We start from the raw sequence: 26,512 nt of genomic DNA, 5'->3' as shown, positions 1-26,512 counted from the left end.
CTTTCTTTCTTTCTTTCTTTCTTTCTTTCTTTCTTTCTTTCTTTCTCTCTCTCTCTCTCTCTCTCTCTCTCTCTCTCTTTCTTTCTTTCTTTCTTTCTTTTAACCTTTGTAGATACATATAGGAAGTCATAGGAAGGCTGAAAGGGCAGCTTCACAGCCAATGACCTACCCTGAAGGGACAGCTGAGCATGTAGGCACACTTGTACACTGGGTTCTGTAGTCCGGAAGCTGGTGAGAGCCACCATCCTACTGATTTTGCTCTGTATTTGATTAAAATGAGTGGCCTGGGAGTCTGTGGGTAGTTCTATTCTAGTACATCCTGACACCCTATTCTCTCCATTAACCTCTCTATAGAGAAGTCTATAAACAATAGGGAGGTTTAACGTTAATTGTCTTTAATGTTGTCACGTTTTAGGTGGCCTATGGATTTGTACCTAGACAAACAGTAACTTTAAGGTCAGACGTTTTCTTATTTATTTAGCTGAAGATGGCGATGATTTTGGAAGTAAAGGAGCTGCCTGGAGCAGAACAGAAGAGGAGTCCTACTGCCACTGCCTCTCACCCTCCTTTACCTACAGAGTCATAGCAACCACATTTCTGTTGCCCCACAGCCTCTCAGCAAGCCCAGCTCTGCAGTGGGCTCCTGGTCTGTTATTTGAGTGGATGATGGTGGATATAGGTCTGATGTGTGCATGGCAGGCCAGCAGCTGGAGACCCAGGGGAGAGATGATACTGCAGCCCAGTGCAGGGATTTCTAGTGACAGGATTCCTTCTCCACTGGTGTTCCTTTAGTCTTTCTGTTGATTGGAGGAGACCCCCAAGCCACACTCCAAGTCTACCAATTGGAGTGCTTGCTTTGTTTCAAAACTGGGTATTTCTATATAGTGCTGGCTTGGTCTGGGAATTGCTACGTAGACCAGGCTGGCCTTGAACTCACAGTGATCCTCATGCCTCTGTTTCTTGACTGGTGGCATTATGGGAGTGCATCATGGTGCCTGGCAAACTCAAGCATTAGTCACATTGAAATCTACTTTAGCTGCAACATCTAGCTGGATGTTGAAATGAACACTTGGCTATCGTAGTTAGTTAGTCCAAGGTGAAATATAAAATCAACCAGGAAAAGTGGTAAAGTTGAATCTCAGAAAAAGTATTGAGAGGTGTATCTGGGTGCACTGAGGAGTGCATGGCCCCAGAAGCTATCCATCAAGCTTCTCTCTGTCTCTCTCTGTCTCTGTCTCCATGTCTCTGTCTCTGCCTGTTTCTCTGTCTCTCTCTGTGTGTGTGTGTGTGTGTGTGTGAGAGAGAGAGAGAGAGAGAGAGAGAGAGAGAGGAAGAGAGAGAGAGAGAGAGAGAGAGAGAGAGAGAGAGAGAGAGAGAGAGAGAGAGAGAGAGAGACTGGGATTATTGTCTCAGGGTCACTCAGCTGCAATATTTCCTGCTTTAGAGGGCTGCTGCCATCTTCATGGGGGGAATCTTTTAGGATATCTCTAGGTTTCTGCACATAGCACCTCTGAAAGACCATTTCCTGGATCCCATCCTGGGGAAGGCAGGTGTTCCTGAATAGGCATCTGAAGCTGAACTCGGGCTTTGTTCATTCTAACCCACCTCCATCTAACCTGAGCCGTTTGGCCTTGACCACGTGTCTACTTTTTCTGAAAAGCAGCTGGAAATGGAGCACTCAGGCACCTTTGGATCTGGCAGAGGTTCAGGCAGGCAAGCCCAAAAAACCCCCAGAACAAAGAAGCAAACAAACAAACAAACAAACAAACATTTGCAATAGATAGACAGACAGACAGACAGGGCGGGATGCATGCTATCCTGGTAATTGAAAGCTCTCATAGATGGCTGACCCACTACATTATTCAGTATGCTTTCTGATTCAGTCCTTGCCAGGCAATGTTAAAAAAATGGAGTTTCAGAGTATCTGTTTAACAGGCACAGAGTCCTAGGTTCAGTTTCCAGCACGGTATAACCCAGATGTGGTCACGCACACCTGTAATCCTAGTACTTGGAAAGTGGGGGCAGGAATATTCGAAGGTCAAACTGACCCTCAGCTCCATGGCAAATCTGAGCTCAACTTATCTCAAAGAAAGGAAAACACAGTTTTTCAAAGGTCTTTTGAATTAGGTTAGTGTGCTATGGTGTAAGTATAGTGTAGTGTGTGTGTGTGTGTGTGTGTGTATGTGTGTGTGTGTGTGTGTGTGTGTGTGTGTGTGTGTGTTTGCACTGGGAACCGAGCCCACATCCTTAAGCATGCCAAGCACACACTCTAATGCTGAGCTCTCTTAACCTATTTTCAAGGTTATTATTATTTTTAAACCAAGGTTAGCTTGCTTGCCTTTGACAGAGAACTTAATGATAAAGAACTTTCCATCAGCTCGTGTGTGTGTGTGTGTGTGTGTGTGTGTGTGTGTGTGTGTGTGTGTGTGTGTGTGTAATTAATTAATCAGAAGGAACCAATAACCTTGGGTTTGAATTCTAAGTGCCGTTACAATGAAGATAAAAGTAAAATCATGACTTTGTGAAAGTGTTTAATTAATACATGTCAAGGGTGCTTTGTTTTAATGAGGAAACCAGTAAAATGTAAAAAAAAAAAAAAAAGAAACCTATTCTTTGCAGAATTCAAATGCTATACAAACATAGGCAATCAGGAACTGGGAAAGAATTTGCAAGTAAATGCAAAACAAGGGAGCATCTACATGATAGTAATGACCGTTTCTCCAATAGACAAAGTTCATTTCCACAGACGGGGTGACTCACCCTACTACTGTCCACCTTTTACAATGCACAGAGTAAGGAGAGCCGAGAGACTCCCCAAAAGGCAGATAAGGTGGGAGAATTCTCTAGGAAAAAAACTCACTAATGTGGTTTTTCCCACTTCAAAATCTTTCACATTAAAACAAGTATTGGTGAGCATGAACATGCAAGCATCTTCCTGTATCCGGAATAATTTTTGTTTCATCTGTGAATTGGAGCAGGTGTCTCTTCCTTGGTTTGTCTTGGAGATTAAAAATGATTACATATATATATATATATAAATATATGTATATTTTCCCTTAGGCTGAATATATATGTACATAGACATGCATTCACACACAGACACACACACACACACACACACGCTCAATAGTAAAACTCTTTCCTCTTTATTTTCCTTAACGCTGGATTTGTTCCCAGCAAATCTTTCTTCATGCGTTTGTTTATTTGACGTGTGTTGAAGGTTTGCTGTACCAGACACGTGCTGAGCGCATGCATAGCTAGAGAACACACGGTGAACGCCTCACAGGCTCTAGGCATGACTGTTGGGAGGGAACTGACAAGGGAAGCATTAGTTGTGGTTTTCTGTGACACACTGTACTGAGAATCCTGGAGGGCATCCTTGCAGAGGTCAGACAGTGTCTGACGGCAGTGACTTGGGGACCAAGGGTCTGGCCCTTGGGCAGGCTGTGTTCTTCTTAGTTCCTTCTAGAAGAGAAATGATGTCTGTAGGTTGTGGTGCTGGCTAAACGAGCTTGGACACACTTGAATACAATATTTGCTAATACTATTTGGTGGCATTACCAAGCATGGATAAAATCCAAGTTATGGAAAGACAAAAGTCACACGTTTGCTATTAAACTGAATGATTAGACCACACTTAAATACAAACTCACGTTATACATACACGTGATCCTTCACAAAGGTTATATTGGCACAGGAGTAACTTAAGCATCTCTCATCTGTGCATTGGAGGAACTGGAAGTGTACCTGGGTGGTATACCAAGGGCTATACTCATGTTTGTAGGCTCTCTGCTATTAAAAGATTTTCTTCCGAGGCAGATAGAGTCTGAGTTAACCTTTTTAGCTCCAAGTCCTTTGAGAGTCAGCTCCTTATCTTACCTTTTTTATTTTATTAATCCTTTAAGAAATTATACATACATATATATATTCACAGGTGAGGAGGCAGGTACAAGATAGAAGGAGTCCTGTCATTGGACGAGAAGGAAGGATGGGCAGGAGAAAAGTTTGAAGGAAGAGGAGGAGACTGGAACGGAAAGGAGAAGAGACAGGAGGGAGAGGGCGAGAAGCCATGGCAGGTGATGTTAGATTCCGCTCTGTGTATCTACAGGTTGTTATTAATGTTTTTAAGGGATGGATGTGTACTGGGCTTTGTATGTTTAGGTGGGCAATTATATCTTATCAATTGGGCCAAAGGTTATTGTGTTGTGTGTTCGTTCATGTGTAGATTTAAGTGTAATGGAGTGTGGGGCGGCTGGTCTGGGCCACCATGGAGTTGGAATGTGTGCTTCTGGCAAGATATCCAGCAGATATCTTGGGGTACTTTGGTGCTGGGACCTAGTGGGGATAAAAGAAAACCCGACTTTTTTATTTTTTATATTTTACAACAACATATGTGTGTGTGTGTGTATAAAATATTTACTCTCTCATTTCTTCCAGATACACCCTATCTTCCTATTGCCCCGACTTCATGTTTTATTGATTTATTTTATTAATAACCCATGAGTCCCGTTTGTGTTGCCATATACTCCTAGGTGTGCAGGCATCCCTGAAGCATGGTTGACCAACCAGGGGCTGTACCCTTAAGGAACCTGATTCTCCCTCATCCAGAAGTCATCAACTGTCTATGGCTCCCCAAATAGGGATGGGCGCTTGCAGACTCCTTCCCCTCACATGCTAGAATGATGGTTGGCTTGTTTATCATATAGGTTTAAACTCTACACAAGATGGATTCTCCAGGACTCCTGCAGGCTCCTACATTCTGGGTACAGACGTGTGTTCTTATCTACTGGGATGGGTGGTTGACTTCAGGGGGTTGGGGCTCACAGTTGTCACTGGCATGGAATGGTATGAATGCTGTACCCTGGAAGAGTAATGGTTCTGTTACCGTTTGCTTCATGCAGGGCCGTGGGTAGCATTGCTGGGTGTTCTCATCTGTCTGTAGTAATACTAGCATGAAGTAACCTTGACATATGAGACGCTTGCCCAAGCAGCACCCATTCTTGCAGAAGTACAGAGGGAGAAGTGCCAGTCTTGGGCCAGGGTGAAGTGTGTAGTTACTGAAAACCTAATGGTTACTTTCTTTTGTAATTAAAACTTCAAACTGCCTTCTTCAAACTGCCCTCCAGGTAAGGGGAATGGATTCCCCTGTGTCCAAGGGAGATGAACCTTTCACAATCTACGACCTGTAGACAAACCGAACATGGGAAGAATATCATAGTGGGCTGCTTCTTGCTCTATCCTGGTGCCCTGTGGTGGATGGGGGACAGCCTGAAGGTGCTGGGTCTCTGGGGACAGACATTCACATTGCTGCATTGCTGAGAAGATGCCTTGGTCTGGAAGAGCATCCCAACTGGACAGGCTCTGCTAAGAGCGCTGTGTGGTTTCTAGCCTGCAGGAGGTACGGGTGGCAAACATTTTTTGTGCCTTGAATCTGGGTACATGAAGCATCTGCTGCGAGCCAGGTATTTGAGAGGACTCTTGTTTCTAATGCACCCCGGATGTTTGTCCTGACTGAAAGCACAGCAGCTTTGTCTGCACCCCTTCCAAGTGTGCAAAGCCAGGTTCTCCACGATCAGGTGCTCATTCTGCTGTTTCCCATTTTCTGCAGAGTCTCCAGTTTGCCTTGGTCCCCCACTGTTCCTCTTTCATCAGAATGACCAAAGCCTGGTCCTTACCACTGCACACTCTAGTTGCTCTAATTAAACATTCGAGACCCACCAGGGCAACTCCCTTGCAATCCTTGCCATCTTCCAGCTCATTCTGTTCTTGTCTCTTGGTGGGAATGCACAGAGACAATTCAGGGAGGGGAGAGGTCACAGTGACATTAAGTTGAACTGGGATAGATTGGGTTCAGACCTCCTTGAGTACCAGGAACCCTCACCTCAGGAGTCCTTACCTGATTTCTGCACGGTGCCAATAGATGGACTGGATCAATGCTCTCCTAGTGACATGAGTGACCCTCGCTCTGGAACTCATGGGAAATGCTAGTTCTGAGTAGGCACCAGAGCACACAGTAGCTGTGTCTTAGCATGCCTGGGGAAGTGAGAGAGTTCCCAAAGTTCGAGGCCTGGTTAAAATGAATGCAAAGCCTCCTTTGAAAGGGACAGCTTATGCCTATTGCCTTGACTTGTGGGATGGCCAATAGGCAAGGGGGGCGGGGCTTACCCAGAGGAAACAAAACACACAGTCACCCTGGAAGCCGCTTCCAGGCTTCACAGAGTATGGCATTACTTGGATTGTGTTCCACATTATTCCCCCACCCCCAACCTCCAGCAAAAGCTGACAGGAGACCCGTGGGAAGGCCCTGATGTCCCTGAAGAGCTGTTCTTGTCCTGAACAGTCCTTGAAAAGGCTTCCTAAGGCAGCACCTGGAGAGCAGGGCAGACGGCAGCTTTGAGCCCGTCAGAGCAGATACAGTTTCTCCATTCGTTCCTGGCACAATTGGGTAAGTGTGCACTGGCTCAGCAGGCCTCCAGCTGCGCGCTGTGCTCTGCTCTGCTGGACCGGTGCCTGGGGCCCGTGTAGGGTGCTCTGTTCCCGTGGGAAGTATTCCTAGCTCCTGTTGACAGCTTTGTAGCTGGGAAGGTCTGCTTTCTGGGGCTGGCCACTGACTGTGCCAGCCAACAGTTGTCTTAGGCCCTAGCACGCAGCTCCTGGCCTGGCACACGGGTACGGCCACTATCAGTGGGTAGTCACTTGAACTCGGTTGGGTCCTTCTAAACAGTGCTTTGAGGCTCCAGACCCATGCTGCTTGCTCCCTGGGGCTGCTGTGAGAGGCCATCACACAGCCTCCCCTATTTCAGTCCTGTAGGGAGTGACACTGTGTTGAAAGAATGCCACATGTGGCTGGGCTGGCTTCATGTCTTTGGTGTTGTATGGCTGCCATGCTAGGACTCCTAGTAAGATCTGTGTATAACTTCCAGTTGGAGGAACAGACTCCCAGTGAATATCCTCACTGAAGCCATATAAGAAATACACGGAGTTCTACTTCCGATCCTGTTCTCTGCTTCCTGATCTGTCAAGGTGTGAATAATTGTTGTCCTGTGCTTCTGTCACCTCAGAGGAGCCACCGCAGCTGACATGGCTCCTCGGCCATGACTATACTATACTGTACTATACTATACTGTACTATACTATACTGTACTATACTATACTATACCATACTATACTGTACCATACTATACTGTACCATACTATACTGTACCATACTATACTGTACTATACTGTACTGTACTATACTGTACTGTACTCTACTATACTGTACTCTACTATACTGTACTCTACTATACTGTACTCTACTATACTGTACTCTACTATACTGTACTCTACTATACTGTACTCTACTATACTGTACTATACTATACTGTACTATACTATACTGTACTATACTATACTGTACTATACTATACTGTACCATACTATACTATAGAGAGCTAAATAACTGCACACGTGGTGGGCCTTGATTTGTAATTAACTTGTCTTTTTAGTTATCCTAACAGCCACATTTTAAATCACACTGTTCTTATGGATGTGGACACTTAGGCTCCAAGGCAAGTAAGCTTGCCTACTGTTACCGACAAGCCTCAGTCGCACCTCTATGAATGTTTTGTGTGCATGAAGGCCACCGCAGCCTGTCACTCTGTTCCTCTACGCGCTGGTTTTAAGGGCAGCCTGAAAAGAAACTGTTCCTGGTCAAGGGTCACAATGCCTGAATTTTCGTCATCCCTGAATCAACTCCTTCAAACTTCCAATGCCAAAGCCAATGGCTTTCTCTGGGACTGTGGCTTGTCAGTGAGTCATGGGAGGTTGATCAGATGAGGCATTTGGTGAGGATTTGGAATCATAAGATTTGTGGTAGTTCGAGTTTTGTCCCTTTGACAAATACCCAAGAGAAGCAAATTGAGTGGGGTGGGCTGGGCCTCCCTGTGGCTCAGGCTCTCAATGGTTCAGGGCTGTTGGCTCCATTGCTTCTGAGCTTGTGCTGAGTCGGAACAGCCAGGTGGGAGCTACCACTAGAGCCAAGAGGAGGAGACAGGAAAGGACAGGGTCAGGACACGCCCCTAAAAGCTACCCTCTCAGGGATCTACTTCTTCAGGCCGGTCCCTAAAGATCCCATCAATACCCCAAATAACGTCACCAAGAGTCTCTAGGGATATTTCCTGTTCAAACCATGACGCATGCCCACGAAATACTGTGCTTGCGTCTTACAGATTTTCCTTGCTACATCAAGGCACGTGAAGATCGCTGGTACTTAGGAAGTGGGACCTCCAACCCAGGAGAAGATTCTAGAAAGTGTGGCATAGGCTGAGGTGAGGAATCCACTCATTCATTTCTTGAAGTAACGTTGTCTCTATTTTGTAGGTGGGGAAACGGGCTCTGAGACAGCAGGGAGTGACTTGATTAGACGGAAGAGATTCGGTCTGTCAGTCGTAGACCCCAGTGTCAACTGCTTCTGAGCATACGTTCTGCACCAAGGACCGTGCTTGAAACCCTTGGTCAGATGGCAGGTGGTAGGGATAAACTGTGCTTCCACAAAACTCTGAGCTCCCCACACCTCTGAAGGTCGCTTTCACAAAGGTGACAGGATGAAAAGGCCCTTAACATGGTCTTCATCTAACTGGGAAAGTGTGCTTGTAAGAAGAAATTTGAATGCAGGCGTCTGTGTGCCTACAGGAAAGCCCATGAGAGGACACATTAGCTAACTAACTAATGCCAGCAGGAGAGGTCTCAGGAAAAGCCAGATTGCCAACACCTTGGCATTGATGTGGATTATGAGACTAGAAGCTTCCATTGTTTAATCCCTAGTAGGAAGTAACCTTAGACGCTTGGCATACCAGGCCAGCCCATCTCTTATGATCAGGTATCTCCCTGGGCACTGGGCCTTTGATAATTGCCAGAAATGACTCTGCTCCAAGTGGTCTGTTGGCTGACACTGGCTCTCGGGCCACATACATGGGGAAAGAAAACTATGGAACCTCTCTGTCAGCAGCACCTGTTTCTTTCCCCATGTAGGCTCCAATGAGGGCATCTGTCACCTGATCTTACTTTGTAAATGAGCCAGACTCCATTACTGTTCAATAGCGCCTCAGAGGGGACCAGAAACCTGTCCTGTAATGACTATGTTCTCAGAGCTTCACCCTATGTGCAGCTGTGCTTCTTACCCCTCTGCTTGCAATATGACTCTTCTCAAAAAAAAAAAAATAGGACTCATAACCTCATATCGCACATACAGATGTTTCTCGGTGTACAGTGGGTTTCATCCTCACACAACTGTTGGTTGAAAATATCCCAAGTTAAAGGAAAATGCATGAAATGTCCCCAACCCCTGGAGAATCATAGCCTAGTCCACCACAGAACAAGTGATTCTCATGATCTCAGGGCTGGCTTGGAACTATGGCTCCCTGCCCCTGCCCCTGCCCAGCACTGAGAATGTTTCCTATCATATCTCACAAGACTGGAAAATAACAAATCCAAAAGTCCAAGTGCACTACTAAATGCACATCATTTTTGTATCATCGGGTCTTAGATACTACCTGTCATTCTTCTTTAAAAATCTTTTATTTATTTATTTATTTATTTATTTATTTATTTATTTGTTTGTTTGTTTGTTTGTTTGTGTTTGTTTTTTTGACAATTTTGAACATCTACAAACTAATCATATTTTCCCTCAGGCCCCCTCTCATTCTTCCAGGAAACCCCTCAGTCACTTTCCAACATGCCTGCCTCCCACTATCTTCACTTCTTCCCTTACCCTTTCTAGAACCTACCGAGTACACTAGTGCTATGGTTGGAGTGCCGACTGCTCTTGTTGGCCTGATCTTGTATAGGTCTTGTGCAGGTAACCATGGATGGAGAGAGAGAGTTCATAACTACAATAGCGACATCAGGTCCAGAACACAGCACTTCACAGCATGCCTACTCACCCCCAGCAGATCGATAACTGAGGAGTGCAGGTGCAAACACCTCTACAGCAGCTGGGATTTTGCTCTGTGGGAGAGAGTTCCTGCTGTGTGGCTGGGCTGTGTGTTCTGTTGAGATCACGTGTCAGGAGTCTCCTGTTTCTCTGTATCCTCAGGATGAAGTGTCTTTGGGCTCATAGGATGAGGTATTTCTGATACAGCTGGCCCAGAAAGCCGAACAAGCAATTGCTAGGCTGAAATTTGGTCTCACGGGTGGCACAATATGGTCTGGCCTTTATGCCTTTTCTGAGCTCTATAAAAACTAGTAGCACACTTACTGTCAACCTTAACTGCCCAAGGAACTACCTTCCAGTCCAGGTACGGGTAGTACTGTCCCCAGTTCCCTGTGATGTGCCTAGGATAAGACAGGCAGTCTTGTGGTCTGCAGGCACATAGCATGTGTGATTACTGAGCTGATAACATACACACGTGCAGCCTTCCTCTCCGCTGTGTCCTTTTGAATAGGCGAAGGAGCCCACAAGTCCTCAACAGAGTTAATGCCATTCCTCTGCATGTCTAGAAGGTGGAAAGAAGTTTTTTAGGATGCAAGCCCCCAGAAGAGGGTCAGCCTATGTTCTTGGCCTCCGGTCCTCATGAAGCAGTGCAGGGGGCAGGGTCATTGTACTGCAAGCCTAGAGAGAGCTCTGATGCCCGCTGGCAAGCTGCATATTCTTGGGCCACTGGTTTCCCCTCTTGGAGTGTCTTTCTTCCCCTGTCGGAAAGCGATGCAACTGTTTGCCCAGGGGCAGGTGAAAAAGTCACAGGCGTGTTGCCGCTGATGCTTGGCCATGTTTGGTGTCTTCTTCCCTTGGGGGGAGGGGATGGCTATTGCAATGCAAGGCTTGGAGTCGTGGGACACAGGTGAAAGTCTCAGGTGAGTAGTTATTTTAATTGTCAATTTGACACAACCTAGAATCATCCAGGAAGAAATATTAGTGGAAAAGCTTATTGAGATCAGGTACTGGAGTACTTGGACGGTGATCGTATCGTTGGGAGTTGTCCTGATGGCTAATTGAGGTGGGTAGGTGTCTTAGTCACTGCTCCATTGCTTCAAAAAGACACCACGGCCAAGGCAGCGGCTGCCGTTTTGTCTGTGTACAGAAGGATCAGCATGCTGGAAGGCTCTGCGTTAAGGGAGGCAGGTGGGGAGGGGCTTGGCTGGAGGGGTTAGTACAGACAAACAAAGGCTAGGTGGGCTGAAATATCACAGAATTTTTGAGACAATGAGGGTCTTGCTCCCAGCCAGGACGCGATGAAGCAGCTGGTATAAGGTATTACATTCTCAATGCTCCTTCACAGCCTTTAGTGGGGGTCTGTTACCTGTCACTTCAGGCTGGTTCAAGGACCTTTGAAGTGTGGCACCTACCTACCCAGCTTGATCTGTTCTTTCTCCCTTCTGTAGCTGTCTAGGACAGCTGTGTGCTGGGCAGGGGTCAGGAAGGAGTGAAGTCGACCCTGAGCTTTGAAGTGTTTGTCATGCCGTAGATGAAAACGGAGAAGGGACAGCTATGTCCCGGGCATCCTGAGAACCAGCTGCCACAGCAGCTACTGTTCACATCTCTGCATTCATTCTTTTTTTTTTCTTTTTTCTTTTTTTCGGAGCTGGGGATCGAACCCAGGGCCTTGCGCTTGCTAGGCAAGCGCTCTACCACTGAGCTAAATCCCCAACCTCTGCATTCATTCTTGCCTATTCTGTTGGATTCCTACAGACATATGACAAAAAGATCAGTTACTCAAGCCACATTCAGCCACTCACTCAGCAAGCGACGTTCCAGGAAGTCTTCCAGGTACTGAATTCGGGATAAGGAGTGGTACTCTCGGCGGCAGACAGTGTGCACATTCTTGCTCTTGGCAGATTAACTGTGCCCTTTGAACCCTGGATTCTCATTGCAGAATAATTGCTATGTATCGGGATACCACGTTCAGGGGAGGAGGAGCTGGCTCCCTCCAGTGAGAAGGGCTCTGTTTCTCTCTGCATACACACCCACTTCTTAGAAACAGCCTTCTTCAAAAGGCATGAGGAGCTCCTTGTTTACCAGCAGATGGCGCTCAACACTCCCGTGGGAAGCAAGGTCATGGCTTCTTGAGTTCCCCCGCACCCCCACGCCGCCCCCTTTCAGTCTTATCTCTGGGAGAGGCCTGTCCTTTCAGGTCCGAGGCAGAAAGTCACATAAAACAATTTGTGTCAGTCAGCAGAGTCCTTGAAGATCAAACTGAATGATGTGTGCTTCGGAGCAGTTTGGAGGGCTCTTTTGACCTCTTCGTTTTCTCTCTCTGTCTCCCGTGAATGGCTCATGGGCTGCCTACTGACTTTGCACAGCGGACTCCTGGACTCCTGTAGTGGCTTTCGACCTTTCCCAAATGTTTTCTGGATGCTTCCTTTCCAGGTTCTTTCTGGCCAAGGAAAGACATTCAGAGATCACACTCTCAGACATATACACTCTCTAGGTGCACTCTCTCCCCCAGCTCCAGGCCTGAAGGATTCCTGGCTCTTCTGACAGAAACCTGCTTTTTGGCTGTGGCCTCTACTGAGGATCTCTCTGCTCTGATTTTCAAATATAGAAAGCTTTGCTCAGCAGGGATGTGGGTCTTGTCTTCAGACCTGATTTTCCCCAGGGCCAAGACTCTTGGAAAGGCCCGTATCACCATAGCTTTTCTCTTCCTGACTAAAAATGGACTGACTAGCCACGATATTTTTTTAACTTTGCTGGCTCTCTTGCTCCCCCCATTTGTTTTACAGGTATCCTGGGATGGTCCCATTGGGACACTCCAACTCACTGACTCAATCTTAGGTATCAGGACTAGAGTCGGCATCTAAGAAATAGGTCAGACATTCCAGAAATGTGATCGCCATGACACAAGAAAGCATCTTTGAGGCTTGGGAGACGGATTAGTCAGTAAAATACTTGCCTTGCAAGCACAAAGAACTGTATTTTACCCCCAGAACTCATGGGAAAAGAAGCAGGGCACGGTGGCTCTTGCTTCTAATACCAGCACTGGGGTGGCAGAAAGAGGCAAGTCACTGCGGTTCATTGGCCAACCAGTCTAGTTGGCAAGTTCCAGGCCAATGAAATACCCTGTCTCCAAACGAACCAAACCAAACCAAACCAAACCAAACCACAAAAACAAAACAACAACAACAAACCAAAAAGCCAAAAATAAACAAGGGGGATGGCTTGCACACACACATGTACACACACATGTATACACACATGTAAATGTGTATACACATATGTACACATGTACTCCTGCACATAAATAAATACACACCATAGGCATACAAAAGAAAGTGCCATTTGCTTTTATCCATCATCTACCCTCTCTGCCAGACAATAATTCCTATCTATCTATCTATCTATCTATCTATCTATCTATCTATCTCCATCCATCCATCCATCCATTTATCCATCCATCCATCCATCCATCCATTTATGCATCCATCCATCCATTTATCCATCCATCCATCCATCCATCCATTTATCCATCCATCCATCCATCCATCCATCCATCCATCCATCCATCTGCAAAAATGGGCTCTGTCCTCCAGCAGCCTCTGGCCAAAGGTAGGGGAGGGGGTAAGAAGACAGACATAGGTATTCCCAGGAGAGACACACTGTAGACCTACAAAGCCCGGAGCTAAGAGACGGCATAAGAGTGGCCTGCTCCTTGTCATTCAGCCACCATGTGGGACTTTACTGATCCCTTTCTAATGTTAGGTCCTGAGGTTCTGGAAGTCTTGGTTTCCAGAGGGCACTTGGAACCACCAGGTAATAGGAGACCCTCAACCCCGAGGGCTACAGCTTCTCACTGGGCTCTGGGTGAAGAGTCATTCCAGGAGTAGCTGTCCTGGAAGGAGTTATAGACCCTGCTCCTCAGGAAGAAAGAGAGGCTATACTGCCTCATGATGCTTCCTGATGGAGGGCAGGAAGACGTTCGTCATTGAGGTGTCTCCCTGGGCATCCCCGCACTCAGGTTTAAGGAACTGTGTAAAACTCCACAGCAGTAGCCAATAAGGATGTAACAAGTAGGGCCCAAGCACAACCCTGCCCAGTGTATCCCACTTCCTTTGGGAACTCTACACACACCTGCTGACCTGACACCTGCCCCCTAGCCCCGTGCACATAGAGATTTCATTTACATACCATGGGACCCGTGGGTGGTAAGGTAAGTTCCAGATGTCACCCGAGACACACAACAGCAGGGCCCCAGTTCACCCTTTAACTTTCCCCAGAAACTGTGCTTGGATGGAATCCACCAGTCAGAATCCTGAACAGGCTATGCCTAAATGGTACGCACGGAAGAGGGTCTCTGAAATGGAGCGAGCTTGCTGTACGGTCATTTGTCAGGGCCTTCTAAAGGAATGGAGCGGCTAGAATGAATGCAGGTGGTCCAGCAATGGGCGTCTCCCCATGGAAAAGCTTAAAGATCAGGTAGCTTTTCAACCCTTGAGACTGGATGTCTCAGGTGTCGCAGCCTGGTGTCGCAGCCTTGGGGAAGTACTAGAGAACCATCACGTTTCAGTCTACGTTGATTCCCAAAGAAGTAGATCCGAATGCCAGCAGAGGAATGCCTTAGCGGCAGTGGGCGTGACACGGACACAGGGAGGAAAGTAATTTGTGGCAAGGTTTTTGGTCTTCTATATTTTGTTCTCAAAAGACATTTTTAATGCTTATGCATGTTTGTGTATGCATATGCGCACGCACGTGTGTGTGTGTGTGTGTGTGTGTGTGTGTGTGTGTATGTGTGTGTGTAAGCTAGTTTGGAAAATTTTGGAAATATAAAATTCTCCCCTATAATGCACCATTCAGAGACAATGACATTTACATCTTAGCATGTTTCTTTCTCATCTGTTTTGCTAGCATCTGAATGAATGTGTTACTGCGTGTGTGAACACATGTTTACGCAATGCTTATTTTTAAGAGTGGTAAAAGGTGGGGTTGGGGATTTAGCTCAGTGGTAGAGCGCTTGCCTAGGAAGCGCAAGGCCCTGGGTTCGGTCCCCAGCTCCGAAAAAAAAAAAAAAGAGTGGTAAAAGGCATTTTTTTGATTGACAGGATGAACAGTTTCTGATGGTATCAAATTATTCCTGAAAATAGGGTACTTTTAAATACTCTATTATATCACCCCATCATATCTTCTTTAACCCTATTCTCTTAGTACATTTTTATTTTTTGTTCTTCAGGTTGGTTCTCTTCGTTTGTCTATGATGTACAATATTCTGGAGTAAATCTCTCTGTTTTATTAATTTTATTGATATTATTTATTATGTAAATTTTTATTGATTCTCTCTGAGTTTCACATCTTGCACCCCAGTCCTGCCCATCCCCCATAACACACACATAAACAAACCACAGTGAAACATAGAAAACATCTCATCGCGGAAGCTGCAGTGTGTCCCACAGTACATCCCTCTATCCACACATCTTCACTTGTAAATTCTTTGCAGTGAGTCATCGGTCCAGTTCCAGGTCTCTGGCTTCTGGGACCCCATCAGTATTGGATTCTCATCAGGACTCCTCTGGGTGACCCTATTGCTGCTCTGTGTCACAGAGATCCTCCAGCTTTGGATCAGCAGGACTGACCCTTTCTTGTTCAGATGATTATTCACAGATGATAGAGATTTTGGAGTGGGGCAACTCAGAGCCCTGGATCTGGGCCTGGGTGGTAGCTGAGGTGGTCAGCATGCCAGCTCTCCACTAGGGGGAGCTCTCCAGCATAGTTCTGGCTAGGCTGCCATTGGCTTGAGGCCTCGTCAGCTCTCCCGCTTTCATGCGCTCTGGGGTGGCTCACCCATACCCATGCCTCCAGAGCCAGCTCCACTGTGCTGCTCAGTCAAGGCACAGGGCCCACTCTCCCAAGTGCTGGAGCCTGCGAGGGCCTGGGCTAGCTCTCCCCACTCTCACACCCTCCGGGCTGGATCACCTGTGATTTCACCATCAGCACCAGCTCCACTGTGTTGCCCATGCGAGGTGCAGGGCCGGCTTTCCTGAGTGCTACCACTAGTGAGCGGACAGGGATAGCCCTCCTGCTGTCAGGCCCTTGACGCCAGCTCTCCTGACTACACTGAAGCTGATGGTGAGGGAGAAAGCGAGGGCGAGGATCACTCCCTACCCAGGCCATGTCAACATGGCGGACTAGTGGTGGGTCCATCTCTCCTGCATTCACACTCCCAGGGTTGGCTCACCTGCTCTCTCTGCACCAGGGCCAGTTCTACTGTGTTACCCAGGTGAGGTGAGGGGGTGTGGGGGCTGCACTCCTGAGTGCTGCAATCAGCGAGGGGGCAGGACTGGCTCACTTGCTCTCATGCCTCCAGGGCCAACTCTTGAGACTGCCTCAGGTGCTGAGAGGTGGTGAGGGAGGGCATCACCCCTGCACCCACTCCACCTCATGATAGGGAAGTGAGAGGGCCAGCTCACCTTTGCTCTTGCCCTTGTGAAGCTGGCGTACCCATCCCCCCCTCAACCAGGGCCAGCTCTACTATGCTGCCCTGTCAAGGTGCAGGATCCTGTTCTCCCAAGTGCTTCGGGCTGGTAAGGACAGGGCCAGGTCTTCTGACTGTTGCAGGTGGTGATGTCCTCACTTCAGAAAGGGCATCACCCCTGCACCCATGCCACCTCATAGCAGACAGATGAGTGGCAGGGTCAGCTCTTCTATGCTCTTCCCCTCGGGACCGCTCACCTGAGCCCCCACCACCAGGGTCAGCTTTGTTGTGCTGTCCAGACGAAGTGACTGTGTGTGTCTACAGAAGTGAGTATATTAAGCATATAGAGGCCAATGGGTGACACTGAGCTCTTCTACTACAACTCTCTACTTGACTTCTCGAGACATTGTTGTTCACGGAACCTGGAGCTCTTTAAGTCCTCAAGACTGGCTGGCCAATGAACTCCAGGAATCCACTTGCCTCCACCCTCTAGTGCTGGGGTTACAGGTGCCATTGGAGCTCAGGTCTCCATGCTTGCATGCCGGCACCTCACTGACTGAGATGTCTCCCAGCCCCGGCTTGTTAATTTATTTTTAGATATACAGTGATTTGTGTTTTCCCAGTGTTGAATCTGCATTATTATTATTATTATTATTATTATTATTATTATTATTTTGTCTTGAAACTTCCCCTGCTTTCATGCTTAGAATGTCAGTTTCAATCCATCTCTCAAAAAATGTCAAATATAGAGGCCTTGCCACTTAGCAGAGGGGAAGGGAAGGGCTGTCTGTCTTTCGAACCAGGATTGACAGGTGGAGCTGATTCTTCTGTGTAATGATTTTTCCCTCTAGCTGAGCAGGGCAAACTGCCTCCAGGATCCCTATTAGCTGACACGGGGCTGAACAGCAAAGGCCTCATGTTATGTAGCTGTGAGGCCTGCAAGAAATGGCACAGCATTCACACCTGAGGGATTTTGGTTTTTCCTACAGTGGGCGTTAGCCTGGCCCGGAGCTGGGACCTGTAGCTCTCCTTTGTGCATTTTGCAATCTTGGTTTGGCTCGCCATCATCAGGGACCTCAATGGCTTGCTGTAGTTTGTGTCTTCCTCTCAGTGTGAATTTGAGTTCTAGTGACTGTGGGATCGGTCCCCACGGTGCATGCCCCCTCAGTGGCACGTGTAGTTTTAAGGATGAAGTGTGACCTTGAAGGGGAGCCAGTGTCATGCTCTCCGATGATTTCTTGTTCTTCCAAGGCTTCCACCTACTTGTGCCTTTTCCATTCCTTTGCAACTGCAGGCAGATGTGAGGTTATTCGCATCAGTACACGGGTGGCAGTTTGAGCAGACACCTCAGCAGCCAGGATCCATTGCCCCATTTTGCTTTGAGCTCTCTCAACTGTTAGGGAGTTGGGGACTAGGATTGTCCCATTCTGCATTCTGACAGGGGGCCCAGTAGTATAAGTACCCAGAAGCAACCTCTTCTTACAAAGTATTTTAAATTTATTTGTATGTGCCTACGTGAGTGTGTTCCAGGTATGTGTAGGTCCTCACAAAGGCCAGAAGGGGGCACCAGATCCCTCAGACCTGGAGTTACAGCCACCTGTGAGCCTGGTTATAGGTGCTGGAAACTGACCCTAAGCTGTCTGGAAGAGCAGCAGACGATCTTTATGGTGAATGCTTTCTAGCTCTGGTTTCATGGTTTCACTTGCTGAACACCTGTGGTATTTCCCCCGTCACAGTAGCACAGTCAGCCTTGTGTAGACTGTTAGACTACTTGAAAATTCATGCCTTTGTTTACCCACCCAAGATCCTGGTGCTGAACCGGACAGCGGTCACGCTGGTCAGTTTATCTCAGAGGCATCTTGAGTGTGCCTCATGCCTGGCCAAGAAGACTGAGGAGTGAGGGTGCCTTGATGGTCTCTTTCCACCCACACTGGCTCCAAATGACCAGGTTAGGTTGGCTGATCAGACTGAACAAAAGAGAAAAGCCAAACCCTTGTCAGGCTTCTTCTAGAAGGAACAGGCTGGGAGGGCAGAGTGTGTCTCCTCCTCCCCTGTAAGATGTGACTCTGCAGGTGTTCAAAACTGCTGTCTTCTTCCTGGTTGCAAGAGCGATGTCATATGTGGATGGTGGCATTTCATAGCATCCTTCCCCATCCTCCAGCTCTTCAATCCTCTCTACCCTCCCTTCTGCAAGGTTCCTAGGACTTTGGAGAGGAAGTGTGCGACTTGCGTGTGCTGTTTAAGGCCCAGTACCCATCAGCCACTTAGTCTCAGCACTTGGACTATATATGAGTCTTAGCATTAACCAATCCTCTTTGCTCAGGCTGAGAGGTGTATTAATCTATAGATATAAACATGAGTCTTTAGAAGACAGTTTGATGACTTGATCACTTAGGGAAACAGTAGAAGTGTGTCAAGTTCCAATTCCCTTCCCATGACCTCCACAGCCACAGGCTACCTCTTCCTACAGACTAGACCTTATATTTAATCCCAAAACAGTTGGTTGTGCCCAAGATAGCTGTACCACTATTGCACCTGTGGATATTTCTTGCTTATCAGGTTGGCATTGTAGCGTGTTTGTTTTACAGCCAGGAGAAACCACTGATGATTTTCCTCCCCTAGCAGCCTTCATAGCACCGTGAATTCTAGCCAGCAGGGAGAAAGCGTCTGTCTCCATTCCACTTTGACTCCTCTGTAAGACTATATATAATCAGAGTGGTTCAGTTTGGCATCTTACTATCTACTTCTGGGGGGCAACCAAGAACAGTGGAAAGTAGGCTTTGTTTTCAATATGCTGCTCCTGTCCTGGGCAGGCTCCAGTATGTGAAACTGCAGGGAAATGGGAGTATCAAAGAGTTTGTAGTCAGACACTCCTGGGCTCTAGGTAGCTCCAGTGACTTGCTAGCCAGGTTGGCCTTGGACAATATAGTGAGAATAAGGAAAATAATTACGAAACTGGCGATTGCTTCTACATTGGTAGTTTGGTGTATGGATGCGGTGAGGTTGGGTCTATGAATTCTTTGAGGGGTGTGTGTGTGTGTGTGTGTGTGTGTGTGTGTGTGTGTTTTCCTGTAAGTCAGGATCTGCCCATGATCTCTGAACAAATGAATGAATAAAAGCAGATATTGCTGAAGGAATGCTGGAAGAGAGAGTGGATAAGTTCAGGGCTTAACAGATTGGCATGAGGTACAAATAGATTGAGAAGTTATGTGGCCACAAGGACTAAGGGGATCTGATAACACCCTGGCATGGGGTCACATGCTGACTTTGCTAGGCCCATGTGGAGTTCATTTCACCTGTCACTGGGGTTGTGTTTATACAGGAGCAGCAGCTACTAACACGCTTCCATCACAAGACCCAGCCCCACCCCCACTTACCTCTGACTATATAGGGACAAAGAGATCAAAGCTATTGGTCTTACAGGATTTCTAAACTACCGTATTACAGTGGCTCAGATGATTGAACCAAAATGAATCAATTCACAGATTTCCTAGAATAGGAGTTGAGTGCATTGACCCATGGCCCCTCCGAGGTTTCTTCTTTTCGGAAATGTGTCAATTGGTTACATTCATTCTATGAGAAAATTAGCCGTGAGGCAGTTTTCACACCTCACCTGCATGGTTAGCCCGTGGGTGGTCTTTTCTTCCAGTGGACTAGATTAATCTGTTCCTTGTGGAAAAGCAACCGCAAGCGGAAACATTACCTCAAACTTCTAGTCTACACACGGCACCATGGCATGGCAGCTTGATTAGTTTCATTCTTGAAGACATCGTGTAGTAATGAATAGCCTATTGTGTAGAGAAGGTACAGAAGATTTCAATGCACACATTTCCAAAGGACCATCTTGGTTTCCTAACTTAAGTGCAAATGACTTGCTAACAGTGAACTTAGCTGCAGTATATCCTCTCAGAGCAACATTGTCACTATTTATCATGCACATAGCACACACGAGATGCCGTTGGTATAGACAATATATTATGGGCAATTGTGTAATTCTGTAGCTTCTCTGAACATATGTTTGGAAATTGTAGAGACAGGGGTCTCAGCAAATCCAGATTTTAATTAACCTTGGCTGTTATCACAGTATAACTATTGGTAGATAGATGAGGGTTGATGATTATTATTTGGTGAACAAGGGGAAATTGAAAAGGTTAATAAAGTTCACAAATTAGCTCTTGACTACTCCCTTTTTGTAATTTGCCATCCTTCTTTAGGGAAATCGTGGGGGGAGATTGTGCATTTTTTTGGTGTGCATGTGTTGGATACATGGATCTGTGGGTATGTGTACAGGCATGTGGAGGAGGTCAGAGGTCCATATCAAGGCTTGTTATTTCTTAATTGCTCTTTGTGTTGTTTTGAGACAGGACCTGTCACTAAACCTGGAGTGGTACACTAATACAAGAATGGCCAGTGAGCTCAGGTCACCCATTTGTCTCTTCCTCCACAGTCCTTTTACCATTACTACCTTTCTAGAACTTTCCCAACAGTTTCCAATGAGGATTTCTTTTCTTATTTTTCTTGACTATTCTGCTGCTCTCAGAAACTGGGAGTAAAAGAAAACTTAGTTAAAAGCTGGCTCTCTTTTAACAAAATGCTTAAAAGAGTAAATTGAATTGTTTTAAAAATAAGCTTGTTGTTGCTCAATCAATAAATTGAGTCCCAATGAGAGAGCAAATGACTCGTTCAAATTTATGGTTCAAATTTGGGCGGCAGAAGGAGCCCCTGGACTAGGATGCTGCAGGCTACCTTGCATTTCTAGGGACAGTCTGTTCTACTCTAAATTGGGTTATGTGTCCTTTCCTGGTCCAACTGGGAATTGAGAGAGAGAGAGAGAGAGAGAGAGAGAGAGAGAGAGAGAGAGAGAGCGCAATGGCACTGACTCACAGATTGGCACAAAGTTGCTGCCGGCCTGGATAGGGGCTGAATGGAGGCTAGGAAGGAGAGAGAAATCAGGGACCCATGAGGGATTATTCTTTGTCGAAGCAGTCTTCATCTTCAGCACTCTCTCTTGCATTAGATAACACATTTCAGCCACATTTCTTATCCGGGACGTGAAGAAATTATCATTTTGCTCATTAGTTTGAAGTGAATAGCGTTGAGACTCGCTGCCTATCTCTGGTAAGTCTCGCTGAATAGAGGGTTTTGGGACACTGTCTTGCATTAAGAAGGCTCTGGAGTCCATGGGAGTGGAAGACTCAGTTGCTTGTAAGTGACTTCCCGGGAATCGGCTGACAAGAGAAAGTCTTCAAAGAATTAATTTACAAAACTGTACATTTAACACTGCAGCCTCAGCTGAAAGATCCAGAGAGCAGAGAAAGTGCTGAGTGTGGGCAAAGCTGCCTCTGGCCTTCGCTCCTCGCTCCTCCCAAGGAAGGAGCGCCGCATCAGCATCCCCAGAGCCACAGTCTGCAAGGTGCATCTCACCTTTCTCAAAATCTGTGGGAGTGCAGTGACAGGACCTGGGTCTTGGTGCTGCCTGCCAGGGCCACAGTTAATCTGGGGAGCTAGGGCAGCTCCCTGTGTTATCAGGCTAGGGGTACAGCATGTGCTGTACCAAGCCAGGCTGCCTGTTTTCAAACGGTGAAAACCAGAAAAAGATGTATTTACTGTGGCTGCACTGGAAAGAGGGAAAAACCCACCCTTCCCACTCACCTACCTTTGGTTCTAGTGTGAGATGGAGCTTAAAAGCCAGGAATACAAATAACTAAGCAATCCAGCAAGGTGTGGTTCCCACCCCAACATTGTCTCTCTTCCCTTGTCTTCTGATAAGCTGTCAGTCTTTCTCTAGGAGACAAACTCCCCACTGAGTGCCCACAAGGCTTCAAACTTTTGTTCTTCTAGGAGGGTCCTGGGGAAATTCTGATGTCTTGGGGTTTATTGTTTCAATAATCTGATATCCAAGGACAGGGGCTCAGGGGTCCCTTTAGAGCAGTGGTTGTCAACCTTCCTAATCCTTTAATATAGTTCCTCACCTGGTGACGCCGAACCATAAAATTATTTTTGTTGCTATTTCATAACTGCAATTTTGCTACCGTTATAAAATCATAATGCAAATATCTGTGTTTTCTGATGGTCTTAGGCTACCCCTGTGAAAGGGTTGTCCAACCCCTTCCCTCTACCCCTCAAAGGAGTTAGAACCCACAAGTTGAGAACCACTGCCTTAAAATATATATATTTCTGTCAGGCAAGGTATTTATACTTGGGCCAGCTAGTCTTTATATGTCTAAGCAGGACAGTGACCACTGGAATAATGCTTGTGGTAGCTTCTACAAGAGAGCTTCAATATAGAAGCACCCAACCCTCATATCTCTAGTGTCCTGATATCCAGTCCTTGGCTCTTCTGGCCATACCTTATAATTGTATGGTTTCTGGTTCTTTTGACTCTAGATGTTCCTCTCTGAGTATGTGTTAATTTCCTTCTTAAACTGTAAAGCCTGAAGCTGGAAGGGGATTGACAGTATACTGCCTAATCCTTTAGATGAGTACCTAGAGAAACCAAGTCCCAGTGTGAGGGTTATTGACAAAGAAGTTTCACCCTGGTAAAGAAGCGTATGTCCTCAGAAATGTAGTGTGCTTTATGAACAGAGTTCTTTCAGGAGAAGCCTTTACTGTACTCTTTTCCTATTCTGCCAGGAATAGATCTTTTGAGGTAGTAAGAGCATATGGACTCTGTAAGAAAATTCCCACCTGCTAACATTTTATACCAAACACTACTTGTTACTATGCACCAGCACTTGACACCTGGATGGGGATCCGCTCTGAGCCCAGAGCATCTGTTAGGAAAAGACTCATAGCTGGTTACTCTGATCCCATGTGGCAACAGAGCTGGGGTTCATGCTCCTCCTGGAGGAATGGCATGGCAGGAAACTACAACTATGACACACTCTCTCCCCAAGCTTTATTCAGTCTAAACTGGGTCATGACCTTTCAAACTGAGGGTTATGACCTCTAGCCTCTTTTGCCAAATACTGAAAGTTGCTGAAAGATTATGTAAAAATAATACACAGTTCAATTCCTTTTAAACAAGAGAGGCAGACATACTGCATAATTACTGTATCTTAGACTGAATCAGTTTCCTACTACCCAGTTCCTCCTGGGAATATCTAGCTATCTCTCTTACTAAGAGCAGGTGACCAAGATTGAAGTATGTCGAAGGTCTTTCATTGGCTTTCCTTTCTGCTTGCTTATTTATTTATTTATTTATTTATTTATATTTTTTATTCAATGTCTCTGTGTTGGTTTGTTTTATGTCAACTTGACATATGCGAGAGTCATTTTGGAAGAGGGACTCTCAATTGAGAAAATCTTTCATAAGATTGACCTGTAGTATATTTTCTTGATTAATGATTGATGTGAGAGAGTCCAGCCCATTGTGTGAAGTGTACTCCCTGGGCTGGTGGTCCTGGGTTCTATAAGAAAACAATCTAAACAAGCCAAGAGGACCAAGTCTGTAATCAAACAATTGTCCATGGCCTCTGTATTAGCTCCTGCCTTCATGTTCCTGCTTTGAATTCTCTGGATGATGGACTGTATGGTATAAGATGAAATAATCATTTTCTTCCCAAGTTGCTTTGGTCATGATATTTTATCACGGCAATAGAAATCCTGGATAAGATAGTCTCTGTCTACATCTGTCCGCAGGGAAATTCCTTACCACTGAGTTTATGCCCACGTATTATATTTTTACCATTGGGCACAGTGATTCTATTTTCGTTCATGTTCTATCTTCGTCCCAAGCATTCTCCAGAAAGTTCTGTGAAGGTCAGCTTTCTAAGTCTCACACAAATCTCACACATGCACAGAGAGTATAGAGTGAGAGGTAACCTCTGTGAATTTGTAGACAGCTTCCTTTAATTTACAATCCCTTGATATGTAAGGCAGTTAAATGTTTCAGTAAGCTAACTGGATATCTTGTCTGTTCTGGTTTGCTTGTGTTTCCTCCATTACCTTAGGTACTCATTTTCCTAGCTGATAGGCAGACAGATAGTTGAAGTCTCAGTTTTATATTTAGTTTTTCATTTGAAAAATATTTTTAAAGTCCTCTCAAGTATGAGTATTGTGCCAATATTCTTCATTTTATTTAAATGTTTCTATATTTTTTTAAAAAAATATTTGAGTTAAAACACGTTATCAAGTAAGCTAAGATTTTAAGTCTGTAAACTTGACTTAGATCTTTATACCATTCAGCATGATGTTTTTTTATCTGCATGTCTGGCTTGTAGTTCCTTGTTTTGGGGGTCATTTTTTCCCCTTGGATGAAAAGTCCTTTTCTTTGTCTGTATTGCAAAGGGTCATGCTCACTTTGTGTATGATCTTGACCTTCAAATTTATTTTAATATATTTTTATTTGCATGGTTTCTATACTTTTATTTGTTCAGTTCCTTGCTCTCATTCCATAACTCCATTTACTCATGAAAATTTATTGACTTTGGTATTATTAGTAGGAATAAAAAGAGGGGGCTTGGAGTTGTAAGGGAAATGGGGGTAGGGACACTAGGGAGAGTTGGTGGGGATAGTGGTGGATGATGATGATCAAAAGTATTTTTTACATGTATGAAACTTACAAAGAATCAAAAATATTATTTTAAAAATGATTTATTCCCATACAAAAACTTAAGGATTTTGTTGTTGTTTCCCAAGTCACCCTATTGTATTACTTTTGGGGGAGTGCGATGAAAGTTATATAAGGAAACATAATAACAGCATAGAAATGCAGAACCATGAAGAACTATATGGCAGAGATCCAAATCTGAAAAAGATAATGGCAACACCAAGAAGAAACTGAGTAACTGCTGGGCCTGAAGAGCCCATCATCAGTAATTGCCTGAAATGGTACAGGGAACATTTATGGGTTGTGAATCTATCAAGAAAACCTTATTAGAGGAAATTAGGCCAGTGAAATACCTTAATACATTCTGATGAACAGATCAAACTCCCACAACAGCAAAATAATCCTAAGATGTTTAATAGAGGGAATACAAAACAAAACAAAGCAAAACAACCCCAAGATACAATGTGGGGAGGAGATCAAGGTGGTTTTAGATTCTGTAACACTAATTTAGGGCTGTTAATGGAACATTTAGACAGTGGGAGGAGGCAGATAACCACAGATTTTATACCCAGCCAAACTATCACTTATAATTTTAATAATTCAGTCCTATTTTCCTGTCACAAAAAGAAAGCAAGTCATATTCATTATGGGAAACAAAACCATGCTATTAGACATTCTAAATGTCCTAGAAACCTAAAATCTACAAGTCCCAGACTTTTAAACTTGAAATTTTTTCATTGTGGCTTTCCTGCTTATTTGGATCCCTGCTGTGATGATGAGAATTTATTCTTGTTACTTACTGTGGAGAAAGATTTAGTTTCAGTTTTGGCTAAAGGGATGCTGAGAAACAAAACAATTTGAATGAATGGATTTCTGAATATGCAGATTTGAAATGCAAGCATATCCCTTGGTTTCAAAGGAAAACCAGGCAAAGCCTGTTTACAATGGATCAAATTCACAGTCATTCAAATTCTATTAAGTCAGAAATACCTGAGGCTCATTTTGAAACAAGGGTCACTGTGGTATGTGGTATCATTCTTGTGACCTTGGCTTCTTAGATTACTGAGCCTCAGCTCTTGGTAACATGTTGAATCATGATAATTTTTTCCCTTGGTAGTTATTGTGCTTATTCAATGAAAATATGCCTTTGAGATACTTAGCATAGCAAAGTACTAAACACTAAATTACAGATCAGGACTGGCTGTTTCCTAAGGTAATCATTCAGAAGTGCACAATAGTATACTGTCTTATTTTAGTGCTGTGTAAAACTGGAGGCTGCTTCAAACCAAGTACTTGAGAAATTAAAACATTCTTTTAACATCTGGGCCAAGTAATTAATTCTTGCATTCATAAGCTTTGGTGATACATTATCAAGTAATGGGGGACTCTTGTGAGTTATAACTTTATAATTAATGCACCTCACGGGTACTGATTACCACTAAATTTATAGCTTAGTTTGCATATACTTGTGAGAGACAGAATGATGTGCCTCCCTCATGTGTCTATAATGCAGCCCTCAGACATGTGCTAAGTCAGGCTCCACTCTGACCCCAGTCTGTCTTGCTCATTACATGAAAGTTTT

General features: G+C 45.3%; 1 long non-coding RNA gene across 3 annotated transcripts in view; it reads left to right on the top strand.

The window, feature by feature from the left end:
* The first annotated feature begins 1,371 nt into the window (after window positions 1–1,371).
* Window positions 1,372–26,512, top strand: part of LOC102550954 (uncharacterized) — a 39,948-nt gene continuing 14,807 nt past the window's right edge. The window contains exons 1-2 of one of the 3 annotated variants that reach the window (XR_010052219.1): window positions 1,372–6,445; window positions 8,211–8,309. This is a non-coding gene — a long non-coding RNA (uncharacterized LOC102550954). The remainder of the gene's footprint in view (window positions 6,446–8,210; window positions 8,310–26,512) is intronic. The other 2 variants (XR_001838342.3, XR_005505819.2) reach the window with 2 other exon arrangements.

The sequence above is a fragment of the Rattus norvegicus genome, chromosome 6, assembly GCF_036323735.1.
Source record: "Rattus norvegicus strain BN/NHsdMcwi chromosome 6, GRCr8, whole genome shotgun sequence".
In the NCBI taxonomy this organism is placed as follows: Eukaryota; Metazoa; Chordata; class Mammalia; order Rodentia; family Muridae; genus Rattus; species Rattus norvegicus.
This window is presented reverse-complemented; position numbering and strand designations above follow the sequence as displayed.